Source organism: Anomaloglossus baeobatrachus, unplaced genomic scaffold (genome assembly GCF_048569485.1).
Source record: "Anomaloglossus baeobatrachus isolate aAnoBae1 unplaced genomic scaffold, aAnoBae1.hap1 Scaffold_4617, whole genome shotgun sequence".
Taxonomy (NCBI): domain Eukaryota; kingdom Metazoa; phylum Chordata; class Amphibia; order Anura; family Aromobatidae; genus Anomaloglossus; species Anomaloglossus baeobatrachus.
This window is the reverse complement of record NW_027443958.1, coordinates 8,178-31,623: the sequence shown is the minus strand read 5'-3', so window position 1 is coordinate 31,623 and position 23,446 is coordinate 8,178. Positions and strand designations below refer to the sequence as shown.

General features: G+C 45.2%; 1 pseudogene; it reads right to left on the bottom strand.

Moving 5' to 3' along the window:
- Positions 1-22,617: 22,617 nt before the first annotated feature.
- Positions 22,618-22,824, bottom strand: LOC142280694 (U2 spliceosomal RNA; annotated as a pseudogene).
- Positions 22,825-23,446: the final 622 nt, after the last annotated feature.

Sequence of the window (23,446 nt, the reverse complement as noted above, 5' to 3'; positions counted from 1 at the left end):
ACCCATGAATGAAGGATGACGTGTTTTAAACAATAATGAAAACTGTTGAAAAAAGGGCTTGGGACTCTTTGAAAGAAGCAATAAATACGTTTCTAGGTAACAACAAAGAATCAAAATTTAAGTCCATCGTGGAGAACATGCTGAAACGTTTCAAAGCCTTGGGTTGTCTAATGAATTTGAAGTTACATTTTTTACATTCCTATTTGGACTACTTGTCTGAAAACCTTGGTGCTGGTGGGAAGAACAAGAAGGTTTTCATCGGAATATCAAGGAGATGGAACGACGATACCAAAGTAAATGAAACGTGAACATGATTGCCGGATGCTTCACAGAGAAGATCCACAGGCCTTCTATAAGAGAAAAGGGGGATTTAGAGAAAAGGAAAAAGTGCAAGAATAAATTTCTAATAAAGTTGCAGAATGACTGTACAATAAATAAATGTATTTTATATATAAAATTGTGAATATTTTTGGTTACAATAAGTATTTTTCTTGTTCATGTCACTTGTATGTAACTTCACACATGGATTGTACAAAATCAATATTTGATGGTTAAAAAAAAAATATTTTTTTTTTTTTTAAATCAGGACATTAGAAAACATAATAATCAGTCACTGGATTTGAAGTTTCATAAACCAAAATTTTACATAGCTGTGTAATTTGTCGGGCACCCACCGACAATAGAATAGCGCCAGATTTAGGAAGCTGGCTGAGGTCTGCAAAGTCTGTAGCCAGGTGACAAAATTGTCCAACCTGGGTTTCTTCCTTAAGTAGTCTCTGGTATGATGATATGGTATAATCCTGGCAGCCGGAGTCGAAATCCCTAGATTGCGGTTATGATCTCCAATCGGAATTGGAGCCCCTAGATTGAAGCCATGTAGCCAAGTGATCCTCTAGTTGAAGCCAAAGTCCCTAGACCGAGTCCACAAGGCATCAAGCTGCATGGATAATGTTCATTTAAATGATGTGGATAGAAAGACTGAAGATATCTACATGTAGTCTGAAATCCATCATGAATCAATACTATTTTACACAGTCATAAGCAGCCCATGGGCATTCACCTGCATTCAAACCAATAACAGCTCATAGACCAGACAATCCATCTACCACTGGACCAAAGACAGGAAGTTAAATCCACTGCCTGCGGTAACCAACTTAATCCTATAGGCTACTCACACAACAAACCCAACAGAAAGGAAAAAAACATGGCTTCGATTATCCATCCAATGAAAACGCATAACCATTGTGAGCCATTGGACAATGCAATTGGACACTTGGTGACATGGTGCACGGCCCAATGAATCAAGTCTTTACTTCATATTCACGGTTTAAGCCCTTGGGTTCTAATGTGCCCAGAGTACATATCCAGAAAGATTCTCTTTCTTTGAGCTAAACACAAGTCAACAATACATTGTAAGCAGATTCTATTACCAGTCCCACACCATTTTGTGACGCATAATCACACAGTGATCCAATTAAGATTCCAAGTCATCGAACATGTCCAAGCCATACGCAGAGGAGGCAATAGAATTAGGAAGCTCAAAGAAAGGGAATCTTTCTGGATATATACTCTGGGCACATTGGAACCCAAAGGCTTAAACCATGAATATGAAGTACAGACTTGATTCATTGGGCCATGCATGGACATAATGGACATAATTCTAATAGGCAGGACAGGTAATAAGGAGCACAAGTTATATGCTAAAATGTGTTGTGTGACAAGACAGACACAGGAAAGGACATGATAACAGGTGTAGGGACCAACAAGGTGAGACAAGGGGTATCAGGATAGGGTCAAGTAGGTATGAATGTAGTAATGGGGCAGGCATAGAGAATTGTATGTGAATGTGAATTACAATAAATCACTAAGGAAAGGAATATGTGAGTGTGTGCCTAATGTAAACTAATATTGTACTGGCAAAATTATAGATGGAAAGGGAGAAGGGGAGGGGGGAGAGAGGAGGCTGTAATTGACTACAAGGGTATGAGTTATGAGTGATCATAGGGATAGTGTTACATAAGTGGAAATACCTATGGAGGACCGGATGTGTAAGCGCATACCTTATACAAACCTATAGAGTGCTGATGGGTGAGAGTGTGATGTTAGATATAAGACATCCTATAGTGAATAGTGAGCCGTAATCAAGTGCAACAGGGATATTTCACGTGACTATGGGAACCTGGAAGGTAAAGAAAGGGGAGAAAAAACTGTTAGACAAGGTAATCAGACATAATGTAACCAGTTGATCAGACATGATCACCTGGTTTGAGACCCCCTGCCTTACACTATATAGATATCATGTTCATTCCCCATCTATCTTGCTCAGGAGAGCATCTCCCTCCCCCGGCACCAAGAGCAGCTCATACTGAATTGTTACATTGACTAGTAACACTGCACACAGAAATGCACCTTAATATTCCACTGTTAACCCTTTCCTCCCAGCAGTAACACACAACTCCTCACCTTGATATCATGGTGATTTATGGTCAGAATGACTTCAATGCGATCAGTGATTTCTATTCTAGCTCTGCTCACATAGATTTTATATCCACACTCAACTATAGGCCGTTCTTCATATTTTGGGGGCTTTTAGTCAGATATACTAGTTTGTGCCTGTATAGTATTGGTGTAGATGGGAGTGTAGGGCATGGGTTACATGGCACTGTGGTGGAATACTGATGGGAGGTATTGGTGCTGTGTTTGATGCTTCTACTGGGTATTTTCCTACAAATACTGGAACAGCTCACTGCTTAGAATGATCCTTCCCAGCTCTATAATATATTATATATACCCCACAATGCAGGCTCACACACACATTTGTCTCAAGTGTGTTGTAGGGACACAGATACAGTCTTGGTCATGTGACTAAAGGCTACTTTACACACTGCGATATCGGTCCCGATATCGCTAGTGTGGGTACCCGCCCCCATCTGTTGCGCGACACGGGCAAATCGCTGCCCATGCCGCACAACACCGACCAGACCCGTCACACATACTTACCTGCCCGGCGACGTCGCTGTGTCCGGCGAACCGCCTCCTTTCTAAGGGGGCGGTCCGTGCGGCGTCACAGCGACGTCACTGAGCGACGGCCCAATAGCAGCGGAGGGGCGGAGATGAGTGGCCGGAACATCCCGCCCACCTCCTTCCTTCCTCATAGCGGCTGGGAGGCAGGTAAGGAGAGGTTCCTCGTTTCTGCGGTGTCACACGGAGCGATGTGTGCTACCGCAGGAGCGACGAACTACATCGTTACTGCTGCAGTAACGATAATCGAGAATGGAGACCCATGTCACCGATGAGCGATTTTGCACGTTTTTGCAACGATGCAAAATCGCTCATCGGTATCACACGCAGCAACATCGCTAATGCGGCCGGATGTGCGTCACAAATTCCGTGACCCCAACGACTCCGCATTAGCGATGTCGCAGCGTGTAAAGCCCCCTTTAGTGGGAGTGATGTACAGGGTCTTAGCAGTAAAGAGTATTCCATATTTCTGCCAGATACCCACAGAGATATTGAAATCTGAAAAAAGAGACTTCTGCTCATTGAAGGTAAGAACTACTCACATAGCGTTCAACTCCACAGCAAACGAGTGCTCTAGCACTGGCATCTCAGCAGGGATATTCCCCTACTACACATGTGTGTCTAGGTCACTGTGACAGTTTACAGGACATAACTCAGGGCACCTAGACAGAAGGCAGAGGGACTACTTTCTATTTCTGGTGTAGAGCTTAGTACAATATATATATATTTATACTATTACATGGGACACATGTACCTTGTATTACCATTATTCGCTGTATATGAACCCCTTTTCTCCGGGCATTATTTGTCTATAGCATTTTTCACGAACCTGAGGCAACTGAGAACCCTTCAGTGAAGGAATTCCACTAACCCTCACAATACCTACCAGGGGCCTCCCTGCAGTAACTCAGGTAGTTGTACCCATTCTCTTTCCGCATTCTATGTGTTCTTCTTCTTTCTTCTTTTTTTTCTTTTTTCTTCTTTTTATTTCTATCATGTAGTTCAGGGGTTTATAGATATATGTCCTGCATCTCATATTTCCTTTAGTGGTGCTTCTTACCCATTCTCATATCATTTACCCTAGTATTTCATGATCCTGAGGCGACTGAGAACCCTTTAATAAAGGAATCCTTTTTCACCTGAATTGTCAAGTGATACTTACCAGTGACTATCACGTAATGTTACAGGTAGTTCCATTTTCTTCCTCTTCTTTCTCTCCTTTCTTCTTTGTCACACGGTCCATTGTGTTATAGCCCACGTGTCATGATAACACTTGTACCATCTTTTCATTTAGATTCCACCTACAATTATTTACCGATTCCAGTTCTGGAATAGGCTTTCATCATCTACTCACTAGAATTCTCAAGTTCATAAGGTACTGAGACATATACATGTTCACACCATTATAAAGAACAAAGTATAAACATTGAGGTTTTTCTCACACCCATGTTCCTGTGTTCTTTGATATGATATGTGTTCATTTCCTTCACTATATAGGATTGCAAGTTTTCCATTTGTACCTTAATGGCAATGACGCTATACAATTGAACACATATCATCCTGTTATCCATATAGGTGTGTATTTACCTGCTTGACTATTTTTGGTTGTTTGATCCAGAATGTTTCTCCAGATAGGTCATGTGGAAATTTTCTTTCCTCAGTACAAATGTTTTCACTATGGCTTTGGAAAATTTTTTTGTATGTGCATCATGGTCATTTGACCCATTGTACTCTCAAGTAGCAATATATTGTACTGTTATGTTGTACTATGTACTAATTACGTGTTTATATGGTTTTGTAACCCTTTATGATCTTAGATAACTTTATCCTTGATAAAGACCTAAAAACAAGCTCGAAACGTTGGATGAATTATCCTTTTGCACAAATAAAGAATTTTCAGCATTCTAAGAGTTCTTTTCTTACGTTATTGATCACTATAGTGTGCCAGAGCTATTTCTATTGAATTGACTCTTATTTTTTCTGAGCACCTGCTATATACACAGTGAGCCAGACATATTCAATTTTCATTCAGAAGGCAGAGGGAAGCCTTAGCAGCTGAGCCTATATCTTGGCTTGTGAGCATTAGAACAGGCCGGCGATTACAGGGTAACATGAAAAATGTCCAGCTTGCATTATGACTAGAACATGACAATATCCTTTTAAGTACTAACCTATGATGCGTTCCTAAGCAGTTGATGTTATATGTTCTACATTTCATTTTCTGCATACTTTACAAGTAGTAGAATTTGCTTTGATATAGGCAACTGGATTTTCATTTTTTTTCTGTTTATCAGTAGGACTTCAAAATAACAAAGGTGATCGCCTCCCGTTGCCTGGGAACCGTCCAGGCACAAGAGGGCTATGTGTCACCAGAAGGCGCACACACTCCCTCAAGGCCGGCAGACGTGCAATCCCAGGCACCTTCCAGTACCGACCAAGGTAGCGTCCTCCGAAACTACACTTGATCTTAGCCAAAAGGCCGAGAAGCTATAACCCGAATTGGTTACGGCCTTGAGTGGCACCCTGGCCTATACCGGACACATCTTAGGGAGAGGGAGACAAACCCACGCCTACAGAAGACATTTTGTCACCCAAGCCAAACCCTTGAAAAGGCTGTTTTGCAGAGCAAAAACAAGGAGAATGGTGCTTTTTGCAGCCGCCGCCCACTGCAATGAATCTGAATAACTCCTCCTTTTGGGCACAAGCACCTCCCCTCCCCCTTGCAGTCTTTCCAATTCATGATACAAAAAGACGGACGGACAGGACAGGACAGGACCATCTGCCTGACTTTCCGTCACTGCCACCCTTTGCCATCCTTGCCCGTAGAAAGCCCTTTCATCATCCCCAAACCCTAATCTTTTCCCTTCCCTTCCCAGCTGCGTCTCACTCCCTTTCATTAGGAAGTGAGCGCAGCCTTTTCTCCGTTCTGCACATGCGCGACGTTAAACACAAATGCGCAGGCGTGCGTTCCATTAGCCTCACTGCATTCCACTCCCATACAGGAAGTGGGCACAGCTATTACTACGGTCGCACATAAAAGAACCCACGGCCACCACTGCACATAGCTGACTCCACCACAGGACACCCACTTCTACACCAACGCAGGTAAGACAGGATCGGCACCTCTATGCTCCCGTTACAATCAGGCTCAGTCACCATGTGATAACGCTCTCAACTCTTTAGTTGCAGGCTCCCCTTGCTTCACCTCCACTGGCTGTGCTGCCATTTCCTCTCCCACCTGGAAGGTATACTTTATTCCACTATTTTCCTGTTTCTCTCTTCCCCCTTTTCCCATAACCTACTTTTATCTGCATTTGTGGGGTATCTATATGCTATTTACATCATAGTTTTATTCATTAATATGGAAGGGAAGAGTGCCCATGAGAGTGTTGAACTGCGGAGAGCAAAAGATTAAGCTGCTCCGATTTGCCACCATTGATAAGCTGTTCTCAGTAGATACACATGCTATCCAAACAGCAGCATCCACCATTGCTTCAGCCCACCCATTCAGTGACAGCTCACCAAGTCAGCCAGAGGAGTGGTGTAAGGAATTACACGTAGGCACTGACTCCACACCTTCACATCACAAGAAGGGGGTCTACAGGCTAGTGCAAGAATACGAGCAAGTCTTCAGCAAACATCCGCTAGACTTTTGAAAAATAAAAGGGGTCAAACACTACATCCCCACAAGTGCACACCCACCCATCAAAGAGAGATATAAGCCAAATCTACCTGCACATTACCAGTGTACCAAGGACATGTTGAGCAACATGAAGGAGGCTGGGGTTATCCGTGACAGTTGTAGCCTCTGGGCAGCTCCGTTGGTCCTGTTAAAGAAGAAGGACAGCACCACTCCCCTGTATTGAGGAATAGCTAGCTGCATTGACAACTGCAAATTATTTTTCTACCCTTGATCTCACTAGTCACTATTGGCAAGTGTCCGTTGCTGAGGCAGACCGGGAGAAGACCGCCTTTGCCACCCCGATGGGTCTCTGCGAGTTCAAAAGCATGCCCTTCGAGCTGTGCAATTTGCCAGGAACCTTCCAGAGGCTGATGGAATGCTGCTTGGGACACCGAAACTTTGAAACGGTACTGCTATACCTTTATGATGTTATTGTTTATTCTAACGCAAACAAGATTTTAGGGTGTATAAAAAGGGAGATTAGATCCGATGATCCCAACGTATTGTTACCCCTCTATAAATCACTTGTAAGGCCACATCTGGAATATGGGGTAAAGTCCTGAGCAGGTTGATAACCATTGGTTTGAGCATGGTAGGGTGTAGTACGCATCTTCCTGCATCGGTAAAAGCTGCAGAAGTCCTTGAAGATTTCCGCTTCAAAGGCAGTGCCTTGATCTGTGAGGACTCTCTCTGAGTAGCCATGAGGTCTGCATAAGTGTGCTTGGAAGACCTTCGCTGCAGTATGGGCCATTAGATCTTTGACTTGTACCACAACCATAAATCTCGAGTAGTTGTCTACCATCGTAAGTGCATACGTGAGCTCACCTCGATATTCTGCAACAAAACTCCCTTTTTCGATTTCAGTTTCAGCAAACACTCCTCTTCCTGTAGAAAATATTTATCATTACCTAAGACAGTCATTCTAATGCATGACAATATTAAGGCAATTTAGTTAAAACTTGTTTTAACTCACCTTTAAGGGGATTGATGTATTTCATGGTCAATCCAGGTTTGTCAGTGATGGCACTGACATAATGTATGGCGTCTTTTTCGGGCGTTATCCTTTGCCTTTTCATTGTGAAAATCCAGTTGCCTATATCAAAGCAAATTCTACTACTTGGAAAGTATGCAGAAAATGAAATGTAGAACATATAACATCAACTGCTTAGGAACGCATCATAGGTTAGTACTTAAAAGGATATTGTCATGTTCTAGTCATAATGCAAGCTGGACATTTTTCATGTTACCCTGTAATCGCCGGCCTGTTCTAATGCTCACAAGCCAAGATATAGGCTCAGCTGCTAAGGCTTCCCTCTGCCTTCTGAATGAAAATTGAATATGTCTGGCTCACTGTGTATATAGCAGGTGCTCAGAAAAAATAAGAGTCAATTCAATAGAAATAGCTCTGGCACACTATAGTGATCAATAACGTAAGAAAAGAACTCTTAGAATGCTGAAAATTCTTTATTTGTGCAAAAGGATAATTCATCCAACGTTTCGAGCTTGTTTTTAGGTCTTTATCAAGGATAAAGTTATCTAAGATCATAAAGGGTTACAAAACCATATAAACACGTAATTAGTACATAGTACAACATAACAGTACAATATATTGCTACTTGAGAGTACAATGGGTCAAATGACCATGATGCACATACAAAAAAATTTTCCAAAGCCATAGTGAAAACATTTGTACTGAGGAAAGAAAATTTCCACATGACCTATCTGGAGAAACATTCTGGATCAAACAACCAAAAATAGTCAAGCAGGTAAATACACACCTATATGGATAACAGGATGATATGTGTTCAATTGTATAGCGTCATTGCCATTAAGGTACAAATGGAAAACTTGCAATCCTATATAGTGAAGGAAATGAACACATATCATATCAAAGAACACAGGAACATGGGTGTGAGAAAAACCTCAATGTTTATACTTTGTTCTTTATAATGGTGTGAACATGTATATGTCTCAGTACCTTATGAACTTGAGAATTCTAGTGAGTAGATGATGAAAGCCTATTCCAGAACTGGAATCGGTAAATAATTGTAGGTGGAATCTAAATGAAAAGATGGTACAAGTGTTATCATGACACGTGGGCTATAACACAATGGACCGTGTGACAAAGAAGAAAGGAGAGAAAGAAGAGGAAGAAAATGGAACTACCTGTAACATTACGTGATAGTCACTGGTAAGTATCACTTGACAATTCAGGTGAAAAAGGATTCCTTTATTAAAGGGTTCTCAGTCGCCTCAGGATCATGAAATACTAGGGTAAATGATATGAGAATGGGTAAGAAGCACCACTAAAGGAAATATGAGATGCAGGACATATATCTATAAACCCCTGAACTACATGATAGAAATAAAAAGAAGAAAAAAGAAAAAAAAGAAGAAAGAAGAAGAACACATAGAATGCGGAAAGAGAATGGGTACAACTACCTGAGTTACTGCAGGGAGGCCCCTGGTAGGTATTGTGAGGGTTAGTGGAATTCCTTCACTGAAGGGTTCTCAGTTGCCTCAGGTTCGTGAAAAATGCTATAGACAAATAATGCCTGGAGAAAAGGGGTTCATATACAGCGAATAATGGTAATACAAGGTACATGTGTCCCATGTAATAGTATAAATATATATATATTGTACTAAGCTCTACACCAGAAATAGAAAGTAGTCCCTCTGCCTTCTGTCTAGGTGCCCTGAGTTATGTCCTGTAAACTGTCACAGTGACCTAGACACACATGTGTAGTAGGGGAATATCCCTGCTGAGATGCCAGTGCTAGAGCACTCGTTTGCTGTGGAGTTGAACGCTATGTGAGCAGTTCTTACCTTCAATGAGCAGAAGTCTCTTTTTTCAGATTTCAATATCTCTGTGGGTATCTGGCAGAAATATGGAATACTCTTTACTGCTAAGACCCTGTACACCACTCCCACTAAAGGGGGCTTTACACGCTGCGACATCGCTAATGCGGAGTCGTTGGGGTCACGGAATTTGTGACGCACATCCGGCCGCATTAGCGATGTTGCTGCGTGTGATACCGATGAGCGATTTTGCATCGTTGCAAAAACGTGCAAAATCGCTCATCGGTGACATGGGTCTCCATTCTCGATTATCGTTACTGCAGCAGTAACGATGTAGTTCGTCGCTCCTGCGGTAGCACACATCGCTCCGTGTGACACCGCAGAAACGAGGAACCTCTCCTTACCTGCCTCCCAGCCGCTATGAGGAAGGAAGGAGGTGGGCGGGATGTTCCGGCCACTCATCTCCGCCCCTCCGCTGCTATTGGGCGGTCGCTCAGTGACGTCGCTGTGACGCCGCACGGACCGCCCCCTTAGAAAGGAGGCGGTTCGCCGGACACAGCGACGTCGCCGGGCAGGTAAGTATGTGTGACGGGTCTGGTCGGTGTTGTGCGGCATGGGCAGCGATTTGCCCGTGTCGCGCAACAGATGGGGGCGGGTACCCACACTAGCGATATCGGGACCGATATCGCAGTGTGTAAAGTAGCCTTTAGTCACATGACCAAGACTGTATCTGTGTCCCTACAACACACTTGAGACAAATGTGTGTGTGAGCCTGCATTGTGGGGTATATATAATATATTATAGAGCTGGGAAGGATCATTCTAAGCAGTGAGCTGTTCCAGTATTTGTAGGAAAATACCCAGTAGAAGCATCAAACACAGCACCAATACCTCCCATCAGTATTCCACCACAGTGCCATGTAACCCATGCCCTACACTCCCATCTACACCAATACTATACAGGCACAAACTAGTATATCTGACTAAAAGCCCCCAAAATATGAAGAACGGCCTATAGTTGAGTGTGGATATAAAATCTATGTGAGCAGAGCTAGAATAGAAATCACTGATCGCATTGAAGTCATTCTGACCATAAATCACCATGATATCAAGGTGAGGAGTTGTGTGTTACTGCTGGGAGGAAAGGGTTAACAGTGGAATATTAAGGTGCATTTCTGTGTGCAGTGTTACTAGTCAATGTAACAATTCAGTATGAGCTGCTCTTGGTGCCGGGGGAGGGAGATGCTCTCCTGAGCAAGATAGATGGGGAATGAACATGATATCTATATAGTGTAAGGCAGGGGGTCTCAAACCAGGTGATCATGTCTGATCAACTGGTTACATTATGTCTGATTACCTTGTCTAACAGTTTTTTCTCCCCTTTCTTTACCTTCCAGGTTCCCATAGTCACGTGAAATATCCCTGTTGCACTTGATTACGGCTCACTATTCACTATAGGATGTCTTATATCTAACATCACACTCTCACCCATCAGCACTCTATAGGTTTGTATAAGGTATGCGCTTACACATCCGGTCCTCCATAGGTATTTCCACTTATGTAACACTATCCCTATGATCACTCATAACTCATACCCTTGTAGTCAATTACAGCCTCCTCTCTCCCCCCCTCCCCTTCTCCCTTTCCATCTATAATTTTGCCAGTACAATATTAGTTTACATTAGGCACACACTCACATATTCCTTTCCTTAGTGATTTATTGTAATTCACATTCACATACAATTCTCTATGCCTGCCCCATTACTACATTCATACCTACTTGACCCTATCCTGATACCCCTTGTCTCACCTTGTTGGTCCCTACACCTGTTATCATGTCCTTTCCTGTGTCTGTCTTGTCACACAACACATTTTAGCATATAACTTGTGCTCCTTATTACCTGTCCTGCCTATTAGAATTATGTCCATTATGTCCATGCATGGCCCAATGAATCAAGTCTGTACTTCATATTCATGGTTTAAGCCTTTGGGTTCCAATGTGCCCAGAGTATATATCCAGAAAGATTCCCTTTCTTTGAGCTTCCTAATTCTATTGCCTCCTCTGCGTATGGCTTGGACATGTTCGATGACTTGGAATGTTAATTGGATCACTGTGTGATTATGCGTCACAAAATGGTGTGGGACTGGTAATAGAATCTGCTTACAATGTATTGTTGACTTGTGTTTAGCTCAAAGAAAGAGAATCTTTCTGGATATGTACTCTGGGCACATTAGAACCCAAGGGCTTAAACCGTGAATATGAAGTAAAGACTTGATTCATTGGGCCGTGCACCATGTCACCAAGTGTCCAATTGCATTGTCCAATGGCTCACAATGGTTATGCGTTTTCATTGGATGGATAATCGAAGCCATGTTTTTTTCCTTTCTGTTGGGTTTGTTGTGTGAGTAGCCTATAGGATTAAGTTGGTTACCGCAGGCAGTGGATTTAACTTCCTGTCTTTGGTCCAGTGGTAGATGGATTGTCTGGTCTATGAGCTGTTATTGGTTTGAATGCAGGTGAATGCCCATGGGCTGCTTATGACTGTGTAAAATAGTATTGATTCATGATGGACTACATGTAGATATCTTCAGTCTTTCTATCCACATCATTTAAATGAACATTATCCATGCAGCTTGAAATCCATCCAATAAGAGAAGCAACCTTGTACAACCAATCTGATAAGGGCACAGTATATCCTAAGGGAAGGTTATGGCGGATGCAGGAAGATGCGCACTACACCCTACCATGCTCAAACCAATGGTTATCAACCTGTTCAGGACTTTACCCCATATTCCAGATGTGGCCTTACAAGTGATTTATAGAGGGTTAACAATACGTTGGGATCACCGGATCTAATCTCCCTTTTTATACACCCTAAAATCTTGTTTGCTTTAGAATAAACAATAACATCATAAAGGTATAAGATGACGCCATTATTAGCGTCACCATACCGCTACTCTGCCTTCTAAAACGGTCTCTGCTCAAAACCAAACATGATGCATTGCAGGCGGAGCGCGATGAGTTGCAGCAAGAAACAGTAGTGGGTGTGGGTGATAACACACAGCCCAGCCTCGTCTCATCACAACGTGCAGTGGAGGACTATGACGAGGAGGAGGATGAAGACATGGAGCAAATCTCCGGCCAAATTGAGGATATGACATGCACACCAGTCATATCCTCGGTTCAGCGTGGCTGGCCAGAGGACAGGGTAGATGAGGAGGAGAAGGAGGAGGAGGAGGAGGACAGCATGTTCAGTCAACGTGTTGGTCAGGCTACTGAAGTCCTGGCTGTTAAGAGTCTGGCGCACATGGCTGACTTTATGGTAAGCTGCCTGTCTCGTGACCCTCGCGTTAAGAACATCTTGGCCGACAATCATTACTGGTTGGTAACACTGTTAGACCCACGCTACAAGGAGAACTTTATGTCTCTTATTCCCGAGGCGGAGAGGTCAACCAAAATGCAGCAGTTCCGGAAGGCCATAGTCACGGAAGTAGGCAAAGCATTCCCCTCACAAAACGCTAGCGGCATAGGTCAGGAATCAGTGGACAACCAAGGCGTACAGCCGAGAGAGGCACAAGTCCAATCCGCCAGAGGTAGGGGAACAGTCTTTAAGATGTGGGACAGTTTTCTCAGCCCCTCACGTACCACAGCCCCTGAGGTGCGGGGTAGTGCCACAAGAAATCCTAAGTTTGCCCAGATGCTCAAGGAGTACCTTGCAGATCGAACAACTGTACTCCGACATTCCTCTGTGCCTTACAATTATTGGGTATCCAAGGTGGACACGTGGCATGAATTGGCTCTCTACGCCTTGGAAGTCCTGGCCTGCCCTGCCGCTAGCGTTTTGTCAGAGCGTGTTTTTAGTGCCGCAGGTGGAATCATTACAGATAAACGCACCCGCCTGTCAACTGAAAATGCTGACAGGCTGACTCTGATCAAGATGAACAAGGGTTGGATTGGGCCAGACTTCACCACACCACCAGCAAATGAGAGCGGAATTTAAAGTTTGTAACGGGAATTTGCCATGTACCTCCAGTCACCCATGGGTACACACTTCTGGACTTTGGATAATCGCTGGACTGCTCCTCCTTCTCCTCATGCGCCACCATGATGACCGTTACAAGAGTTAGGCCTTTGTTTCAGGTATACCCCCAGTGGTAATTTTTTTCGCCCATTCTTTGCAGAATGGACATTACAACGACAGGAGACCCGCTCCTTTGCAATGGGAACAATGTTTTGAGGCCCTCATGCACGTCTCTATGCAGGGACAACGTGGAGCCTCCCAATTTTTGGCTGCCCTGCCAAAGGGCTATACTATAATACACCCACTTCCTGACAATGGACACTTAATGTTTTGAGGCCCTCATGCACGTCCCTATCCAGGGACAACGTGGAGCCTCCCAATTTTTGGCTGCCCTGCCAAAGGGCTATACTACAAAAGACCCACTTCCTGACAATGGACACTTAATGTTTTGAGGCCCTCATGCACGTCTCTATCCAGGGACAACGTGGAGCCTCCCAATTTTTGGCTGCCCTGCCTAAGGGCTATACTATAATACACCCACTTCCTGACAATGGACACTTAATGTTTTGAGGCCCTCATGCACGTCTCTATCCAGGGACAACGTGGAGCCTCCCAATTTTTGGCTGCCCTGCCAAAGGGCTATACCACAAAAGACCCACTTCCTGACAATGGACACTTAATGTTTTGAGGCCCTCATGCACGTCTCTATCCAGGGACAACGTGGAGCCTCCCAATTTTTGGCTGCCCTGCCAAAGGGCTATACTACAAAAGACCCACTTCCTTCCAATGGGCACTTCAGGTTTACAGGCCCTCATGCACGTCTCTATCCAGGGACAACGTGGAGCCTCCCAATTTTTGGCTGCCCTGCCTAAGGGCTATACTATAATACACCCACTTCCTGACAATGGACACTTAATGTTTTGAGGCCCTCATGCATGTCTCTATCCAGGGACAACGTGGAGCCTCCCAATTTTTGGCTGCCCTGCCAAAGGGCTATACTACAAAAGACCCACTTCCTTCCAATGGGCACTTCAGGTTTACAGGCCCTCATGCACGTCTCTATCCAGGGACAACGTGGAGCCTCCCAATTTTTGGCTGCCCTGCCAAAGGGCTATACTACAAAAGACCCACTTCCTTCCAATGGGCACTTCAGGTTTACAGGCCCTCATGCACGTCTCTATCCAGGGACAACGTAGAGCCTCCCAATTTTTGGCTGCCCTGCCTAAGGGCTATACTATAATACACCCACTTCCTGACACTGGACACTTAATGTTTTGAGGCCCTCATGCACGTCTCTATCCAGGGACAACGTGGAGCCTTCCAATTTTTGGCTGCCCTGCCTAAGGGCTATACTACAATAGACCCACTTCCTTACAATGGGCACTTCAGGTTTACAGGCCATCATGCACGTCTGTATGCAGGGGCATTAGTGAACCTCACAATTTTGGACTGCCCTGGCAAAGGAAAATACTACAAAGACTCAGTTCCTCAAAATGGGCACATTAGACTCAGAGGCCTTTATGTACGTCTCTTCTCAGGGACATCGGAGTGCCACACAATGTTTTACATAAAATCTTTCATGTATTGATCTCAAAGAGTAACATACATTAGCTCTATCTCACTATTGGGTATGTGCCCTTAACATTTCCGCTATGAAAAATCATTTTGGTGTCATTTTGGAAGGTTTTCTGGTGAGTCCGTAAAAATGGCGTAAAACGTGGACAAAATTATTCACAGCTGTGACTTTTGAGTGATAAATGCTTCAAGGGGTCTTCCCCATGCTGTTGCCATGTCATTTGAGCACTCTTCGGAGACTTTTGTGCCATTTTTAGGGTTTCTACATGCTGCCGGTGGTCATTTCACAAAAATACTCGGGTCTCCCATAGGATAACATTGGGCTCGGTGCTCGGGCCGAGTACACGAGTATCTTGGGAGGCTCGGCCCGAGCTTCGAGCACCCGAGCTTTTTAGTACTCGCTCATCACTACTAATAAACCTAAAAAATAAAAATAAATTGAATAAAAATCATGAATGTTGTGTTATAACAGGAAATTCGGTGTAAGAATGAATATCCGGGATGAGAGTTCAGCGAATGAGTTATAGAAATTGTTACAAAAAGGAGTGTGTACGGTTTATGCGTAAATTTTCAGAATGCGTACATGAAAATTATATGTATGTGAGAATGTCCCCCATGCTTTGTAAAAAGTTATTTATGAAAATGTAAATAAAATATATAAAAATGCCTAATTATTTATAATTTATGAGAAAGATATATATGTATGGAAGAATGTTATAAGGTGTCCAAGAACCATAAAGAAAAAGGGTGCATATATAATGTTAGAGGTCTAGAGTTCCACCAGGCTATATCACCCCTAAAGAAATAGAAAGAAGACCTTACTACCTGTGTACCCCAAAAAAGCTATATTTCTTAGCCAGGATTATGGTGGAGATATGCACAAGTAAAATAAGAATATAAAGTAATACAATAAGATTATAAAACCAATATGTGTGCATTCATGCACCACCCGGTACGCTACCCTTGCCAAATTGTTCACTCTAGATCCCCACACGATCCATGAAGCCGTTCCCCCGGTCACACCGCCTGCTGCCGGTTCCCACTCATCCCTGGGGGAGTTAGGCGAGTGGTATCGAGAGCTACATGTCGGCACTGATGATACCCCCATACACCACAAGGAAGGGGTATACCGGGGTGGTACAGGAGTATGAGCGGGTTTTTAGCAAGCACCCTCTAGATTTTGGGCAGATTAAAGGGGTTCAACACCACATCCCTACCGGTACACACTCCCCTATTAAAGAGAGATACAGGCCTATTCCCCCTGCGCACTACCAATGCGCCAAAGACATGTTGAGGAACATGAAGGAGGCAGAGGTTATTAGGGACAGCTGTAGTCCCTGGGCCGCTCCGTTGGTGCTGGTTAAGAAGAAGGATGGCACCATGCGGATGTGTGTGGATTACCGGAAGATTAACCAGATAACGCATAAGGATGCTTACCCTCTGCCCCGCATCAAAGAGTCCCTGGCCTCGCTGAGAACCGCTAACTACTTCTCCACCCTTGACCTCACCAGCGGGTACTGGCAGGTGGCCGTGGCACCGGAAGACCGAGAGAAGACTGCCTATGGGACCGTTTTGCTGTACTTGGATGATGTGATTGTGTACTCACAGACGTATGAAGCCCACCTGGAGCACCTAGCCGAGGTGTTCGCGTCCCTTGCCAAGTATGGGATGAAGTTGAAGCCCTCAAAGTGTCATCTGCTGAAACCCAGAGTGCAGTACCTAGGACATGTGGTTGGTGCGGAAGGTGTCGCCCCCAACCCCGAGAAGATCACCGCCATCCAAGACTGGCCGAGACCGACCACAGTGAGGGAAGTGAGGCAGTTTCTGGGCCTGGTGGGATATTACCGTCGCTTCATTAAGGGGTACACAAAGATGGCTGCCCCCATGCAAGACCTCCTCGTAGGACAGACCAAGGGTGGTAGATCCCTAGTAGCCCCATTGGTGTGGGAAGAAAAGCATGAGGAATCCTTCCGCCAGCTGAGAACAGCCCTGACCGGAGAGGAAATCCTAGCGTACCCTGACTACAGCCGCCCATTCATCCTCTACACCGACGCCAGCAATGTGGGCTTGGGGGCTGTTCTATCCCAGGTCCAAGACAGAAGGGAAAAGGTAATAGCTTATGCTAGCCGAAAACTCCGACCGACTGAGAGGAACCCTGAGAACTACATCTCCTTCAAGCTTGAGCTCTTGGCACTGGTGTGGGCTATCACCGAGCGTTTCCGCCATTACCTGGCAGCAGCCAAGTTCACCGCGTACACAGACAATAACCTGCTGACCCATCTAGATACGGCCAAGCTGGGCGCGTTGGAGCAGCGGTGGGTGACCAGGTTAGCCAACTACGATTTCACCATCAAGTACCGGGCCGGCCGTACCAACGTCAATGCCAATGCACTCTCCCGGATGCCCCACCTGTCGGAAGAGGGGCCAGAGGATGATGACCTCGAAGAGATCGAGTTGCCTGCATTTCACCGGCCATTCACTGAGAAGGTGCACGTCTACCAACAACGGGTGAACCTGGATCCGCTGCCCCGACAGGACTGGCAGGAAGCTCAGGACCAGGCACCTGCTGTCCGCCTGGTCAAGACTCTAGTGGAACAGGGTTCTGCTGGGATAGACCCTGCTGCCCCTGCCGAAGCCCAACGTCTGTGGCAAGAACGGACCCGGCTATACCTACACCAGGGGAAGTTGTATCGCGAGCTGATTAATCCAAAGACTCACGAGAAGATCCGCCAGCTGGTGATTCCCCAGGCTAAAGTGCCCACCGTCCTGCAAGCATACCATGATGGTGCAGTGCACTTCGGGTGGAAGAAGCTAGAGATGTTGTTAAGAGAGCGGTTCTATTGGAGTGGAATGCGGGAATCTGTGGAGGCCTGGTGCCGAGAATGTGGCCCTTGCGCATTGAGAAGGAAGGACGAGGCCAGCCAGAAGGCACCCCTACACCCGATCATTACACACCAACCGCTGGAGCTGGTTCCCCTTGACCATGTAAAGCTCACCCCCAGCCGAAGTGGGTACACCTACGCTCTGACCATCGTAGACCACTACTCGAGGTTCCTGGTGGTTGTCCCAGTTAAGGACTTAACCGGCCGCACCGCTGCTAAGGCTTTCCAGGCTTATTTCTGTTGACCGCATTGGTACCCGGAGAGGGTGCTTACCGACCAGGGTCCGGCCTTTGAAGCAGAGGTATTCCAGGAATTCTGCCAGTTGTACGGCTGCAAGAAAATCCGGACCACGCCTTACCACGCCCAAACCAATGGCATTTGTGAAAAGATGAACCACTTGGTCCTGGGCCTCCTCAAGACGTTACCACTGGAAGAGCGGAACCTGTGGCTGGAGAAGCTACCTGACCTGGTCGATATGTACAACAACATCCCTTCCAGCTCTACGAAATGCACTCCAGCATACCTGATGAGAGCTCGTCCCGGCCGGCTACCAGTGGATCTGGAAATGGGCTTGGAAGCTTCAGAAGCACTCCTGTCGACAGCTGAATGGGACACTCGGCGGAGGACACAGTACCGACAGGTCCAGGAGTATGTTGAAAAGAACTTGTGCCGGAGTCGGGGACAACAGGAGCAGTGCTTCAACAAGAAGGCGCCTGCCGGTTCCTTCCAACCTGGGGATGTAGTGCTGAAGCGGAAAAGAAGGGCCCACAAGCTGGATGATCAATGGGAAAAAACCCCGTATGTAGTCCAGCCCACAGGATGGGAGAATGGGAAGGCCTACCAGATCAGCCGTGACCAGGGGGGGACTTTGGCCACGGTTTCCCGAGACCACCTGAAGAAGTGCCCACCAGCATTGAGAGTAGCGGATGAGGCTCCAGTTCCCAGTCCAGTGGAGAAGGAAAAAGAGGTAATCCACACCATGATGGGTGATTTTCCAGCAGACTGGCCTACACAGAACGGTGCGGTGATCCTTCCAGTGATACTGTTCCCACAACCCGTGGATGAAGAAATGATGGAAACGGTTAACCGCGAGCCAGTGCCCAGGGATGTACCTGTACCCAGCTCCCCTACGCCTCCGCCTGCCCCACATGATAGCAGGGAGGAGGAACTGACTGTTCCCTCTGCCCCACTGCCTGTCACCACTGACACCGGACCCCGAAGGTCCACTCGCTCCAACCTAGGTAGACCCCCACTTAGGTACAGGGAAACTACTCTTTAAAAGGGGGGGGCTTTATGTGTTGAGTGTACCAGTTTGAAAGTTTTAAATGATAAGTAAAGATGATCAACCTCTATAAATCACTTGTAAGGCTACATCTGGAATATGGGAACCAGTTTTGGGCTCCACATTTTAAAAAGGACATTCAGAAGTTAGAGTCAGTTCAAAGGTGGGCAACTAGACTACTACAAGGAATGGAAGGCCTCCCATATGATGACAAGTTGAAAAAGTTATTAAGTGATTATTGGCTACAATGGGGCTTTCTGGCTGGTGCCAGCCTCTCTTCTTAGCACACAGGAACCACAATCCCTACACCATGCTTCAATGGATTCTCTCATCCCAGCCCAGTAAAACTACATATTTTACACAGTCATAAGCAGCCCATGGGCATTCACCTGCATTCAAACCAATAACAGCTCATAGACCAGACAATCCATCTACCACTGGACCAAAGACAGGAAGTTAAATCCACTGCCTGCGGTAACCAACTTAATCCTATAGGCTACTCACACAACAAACCCAACAGAAAGGAAAATAACATGGCTTCGATTATCCATCCAATGAAAACGCATAACCATTGTGAGCCATTGGACAATGCAATTGGACACATGGTGACATGGTGCACGGCCCAATGAATCAAGTCTTTACTTCATATTCACGGTTTAAGCCCTTGGGTTCTAATGTGCCCAGAGTACATATCCAGAAAGATTCTCTTTCTTTGAGCTAAACACAAGTCAACAATACATTGTAAGCAGATTCTATTACCAGTCCCACACCATTTTGTGACGCATAATCACACAGTGATCCAATTAAGATTCCAAGTCATCGAACATGTCCAAGCCATACGTAGAGGAGGCAATAGAATTAGGAAGCTCAAAGAAAGGGAATCTTTCTGGATATATACTCTGGGCACATTGGAACCCAAAGGCTTAAACCATGAATATGAAGTACAGACTTGATTCATTGGGCCATGCATGGACATAATGGACATAATTCTAATAGGCAGGACAGGTAATAAGGAGCACAAGGGATATGCTAAAATGTGTTGTGTGACAAGACAGACACAGGAAAGGAGATGATAACAGGTGTAGGGACCAACAAGGTGAGACAAGGGGTATCAGGATAGGGTCAAGTAGGTATGAATGTAGTAATGGGGCAGGCATAGAGAATTGTATGCGAATGTGAATTACAATAAGTCACTAAGGAAAGGAATATGTGAGTGTGTGCCTAATGTAAACTAATATTGTACTGGCAAAATTATAGATGGAAAGGGAGAAGGGGAGAGGGGAGAGAGGAGGCTGTAATTGACTACAAGGGTATGAGTTATGAGTGATCATAGGGATAGTGCTACATAAGTGGAAATACCTATGGAGGACCGGATGTGTAAGCGCATACCTTATACAAACCTATAGAGTGCTGATGGGTGAGAGTGTGATGTTAGATATAAGACATCCTATAGTGAATAGTGAGCCGTAATCAAGTGCAACAGGGATATTTCACGTGACTATGGGAACCTGGAAGGTAAAGAAAGGGGAGAAAAAACTGTTAGACAAGGTAATCAGACAAACATGACAAATAAAAAACAAGGAAGAATGGAACTCCATACATACTGGAACCATATATAGTGTGAACACGAAAAAGAACCGGGCGTTAGAAAAAATGTGCACGGCCCAATGAATCAAGTCGGTTCTTCATATTCATGGTTTAAGCCCTTGGGTTCCAACGTGCCCAGAGTATATATCCAGAAAGATTCCCTTTCTTTGAGCTTCCTAATTCTATCGCCTCCTCTGCGTATGGCTGGGACATGTTCGATGACTTGGAATCTTAATTGGGCCACTGTGCGATTATGCGTCACAAAATGGTGTGGGACTGGTAATAGAATCTGCTTACAACGTATTGTTGACTTGTGCTTAGCACAAAGAAAGGGAATCTTTCTGGATATGTACTCTGGACACATTAGAACCCAAGGGCTTAAACCGTGAATATGAAGTACAGACTTGATTCATTGGGCCGTGCACCATGTCACCATGTGTGCAATTGCATTGTCCAATGGCTCACAATGGTTATGCGTTTTCATTGGATGGATAATCGAAGCCATGTTTTTTTCCTTTCTCTTGGGTTTGTTGTGTGAGTAGACTATAGGATTAAGTTAGTTACCGCAGGCAGTGGATTTAGCTTCCTGTCTTTGGTCCAGTGGTAGATTGATTGTTTGGTCTATGAGCTGTTATGGGTTTTAATCCAGGTGAATGCCCATGGGCTGCTTATAACTGTGTGAAATATGTAGTTTTACTGGGCTGGGATGAGAGAATCCATCGAAGCATGGTGTAGGGATTGTGGTTCCTGTGTGCTAAGAAGAAAGGCTGGCACCAGCCAGAAAGCCCCATTACAGCCAATAATCAACCGCTAGCCGCTGGAACTCGTTGCTCTAGATCATGTCAAACTCACACCAAGCAGGAATAGATACATTAGCCCACCATCCCACCCAAAGAGCAACTTCTGCTGCGCAGCTGGCTTTCTAGGCAGCAGCGCTATCGTGATGTCAGCGGGGGACATTGTGACAAGCCAGTGTTCCGTCACTTCATGTTGTGCACTGTTCAAACGGAAAATACATCAACAGGCAGACTACAGAAAAGCTTACTAACAAAGGTTAGAGAGGGGCTTTCTCAGAGGGCTTTTTACAGTTTGTCTATTCCCAATTAGCCGTTTAAGTATGCTTAATGAAAGTACTAATTCTTTCATAGGCCGCCCATTCTTAGTATTTGACGTTCCTTATATTGCGGTATCAGTCTTCGCAGCAGGTTGCAAAACATTCATCACCCATGACTGTCCCCAATTGGGCTCAGAAGCTAAATGTCTATCATGACCTCTCTTTTTGAAAGTCCAAGAGCAAGCAAACTCTTCCTCCAGGAGAGGGAGCCAACAGATCACTAAAGACATCATCATTGCTCAAAGAAAACACCGAAAAACAATGGAAGCTTTAATTGGAGTGGAATCTGATAGACAGCACCTGATGCCAAGTCTGCATCTTCTAACACCTGCAGTCACTGCAGCAGCTGAATCCAATGTGTCCAAAAGGGATCTATTCTATTCAATTGCAAATGATCTAGATAAGACTGAGAATAAGATACTGCACGGGACATAGCAGAGTTGGTCAAGTTGAGTGGAGATGAGTTTGCTATTTGGCACAGCTTTTGCATCAATAAAGCAAGTAAAAGGTGTGAAAGATAAAAAAAAGGGTGAAAGTGTGAAAAGTGAATTGGCCAAATTGAGGTGCATATAAAGTTTTTGCTTTCTTTCAATTCACTAATGGGGCTCATTTGAATCAGGTGAATTGAGTTCTGCTTTTGGAAACTGGGTTAAGAAGGGGTGCACCGGTCCTGGAGGTACTGCAATACCAGGTCAATGCGTGGAGTGGACAGAGCAAGATTTTTTCCATCTCCTTGTTCTAAAAATCCATTTAATATATGGTCCCCAGAGAGGGGACGTATCAGATATTAAACTGATAAGAACAGATTTAATTTTTTTTTTTTTCTGTTTATCAGTAGGACTTCAAAATAACAAAGGTGATCGCCTCCCGTTGCCTGGGAACCGTCCAGGCACAAGAGGGCTATGTGTCACCAGAAGGCGCACACACTTCCTCAAGGCCGGCAGACGTGCAATCCCAGGCACCTTCCAGTACCGACCAAGGTAGCGTCCTCCGAAACTACACTTGATCTTAGCCAAAAGGCCGAGAAGCTATAACCCGAATTGGTTACGGCCTTGAGTGGCACCCTGGCCTATACCGGACACATCTTAGGGAGAGGGAGACAAACCCACGCCTACAGAAGACATTTTGTCACCCAAGCCAACCCTTGAAAAGGCTGTTTTGCAGAGCAAAAACAAGAAGAATGATGCTTTTTGCAGCCGCCGCCCACTGCAATTAATCTGAATAACTCCTCCTCCTCCAAGCACCTCCCCTCCCCCTTGCAGTCTTTCCAATTCATGATACAAAAAGACGGACGGACAGGACAGGACAGGACAGGCTGCCTGACTTTCCGTCACTGCCACCCTTTGCCATCCTTGCCCGTAGAAAGCCCTTTCATCATCCCCAAACCCTAATCTTTTCCCTTCCCTTCCCAGCTGCGTCTCACTCCCTTTCATTAGGAAGTGAGCGCAGCCTTTTCTCCGTTCTGCACATGCGCGACGTTAAA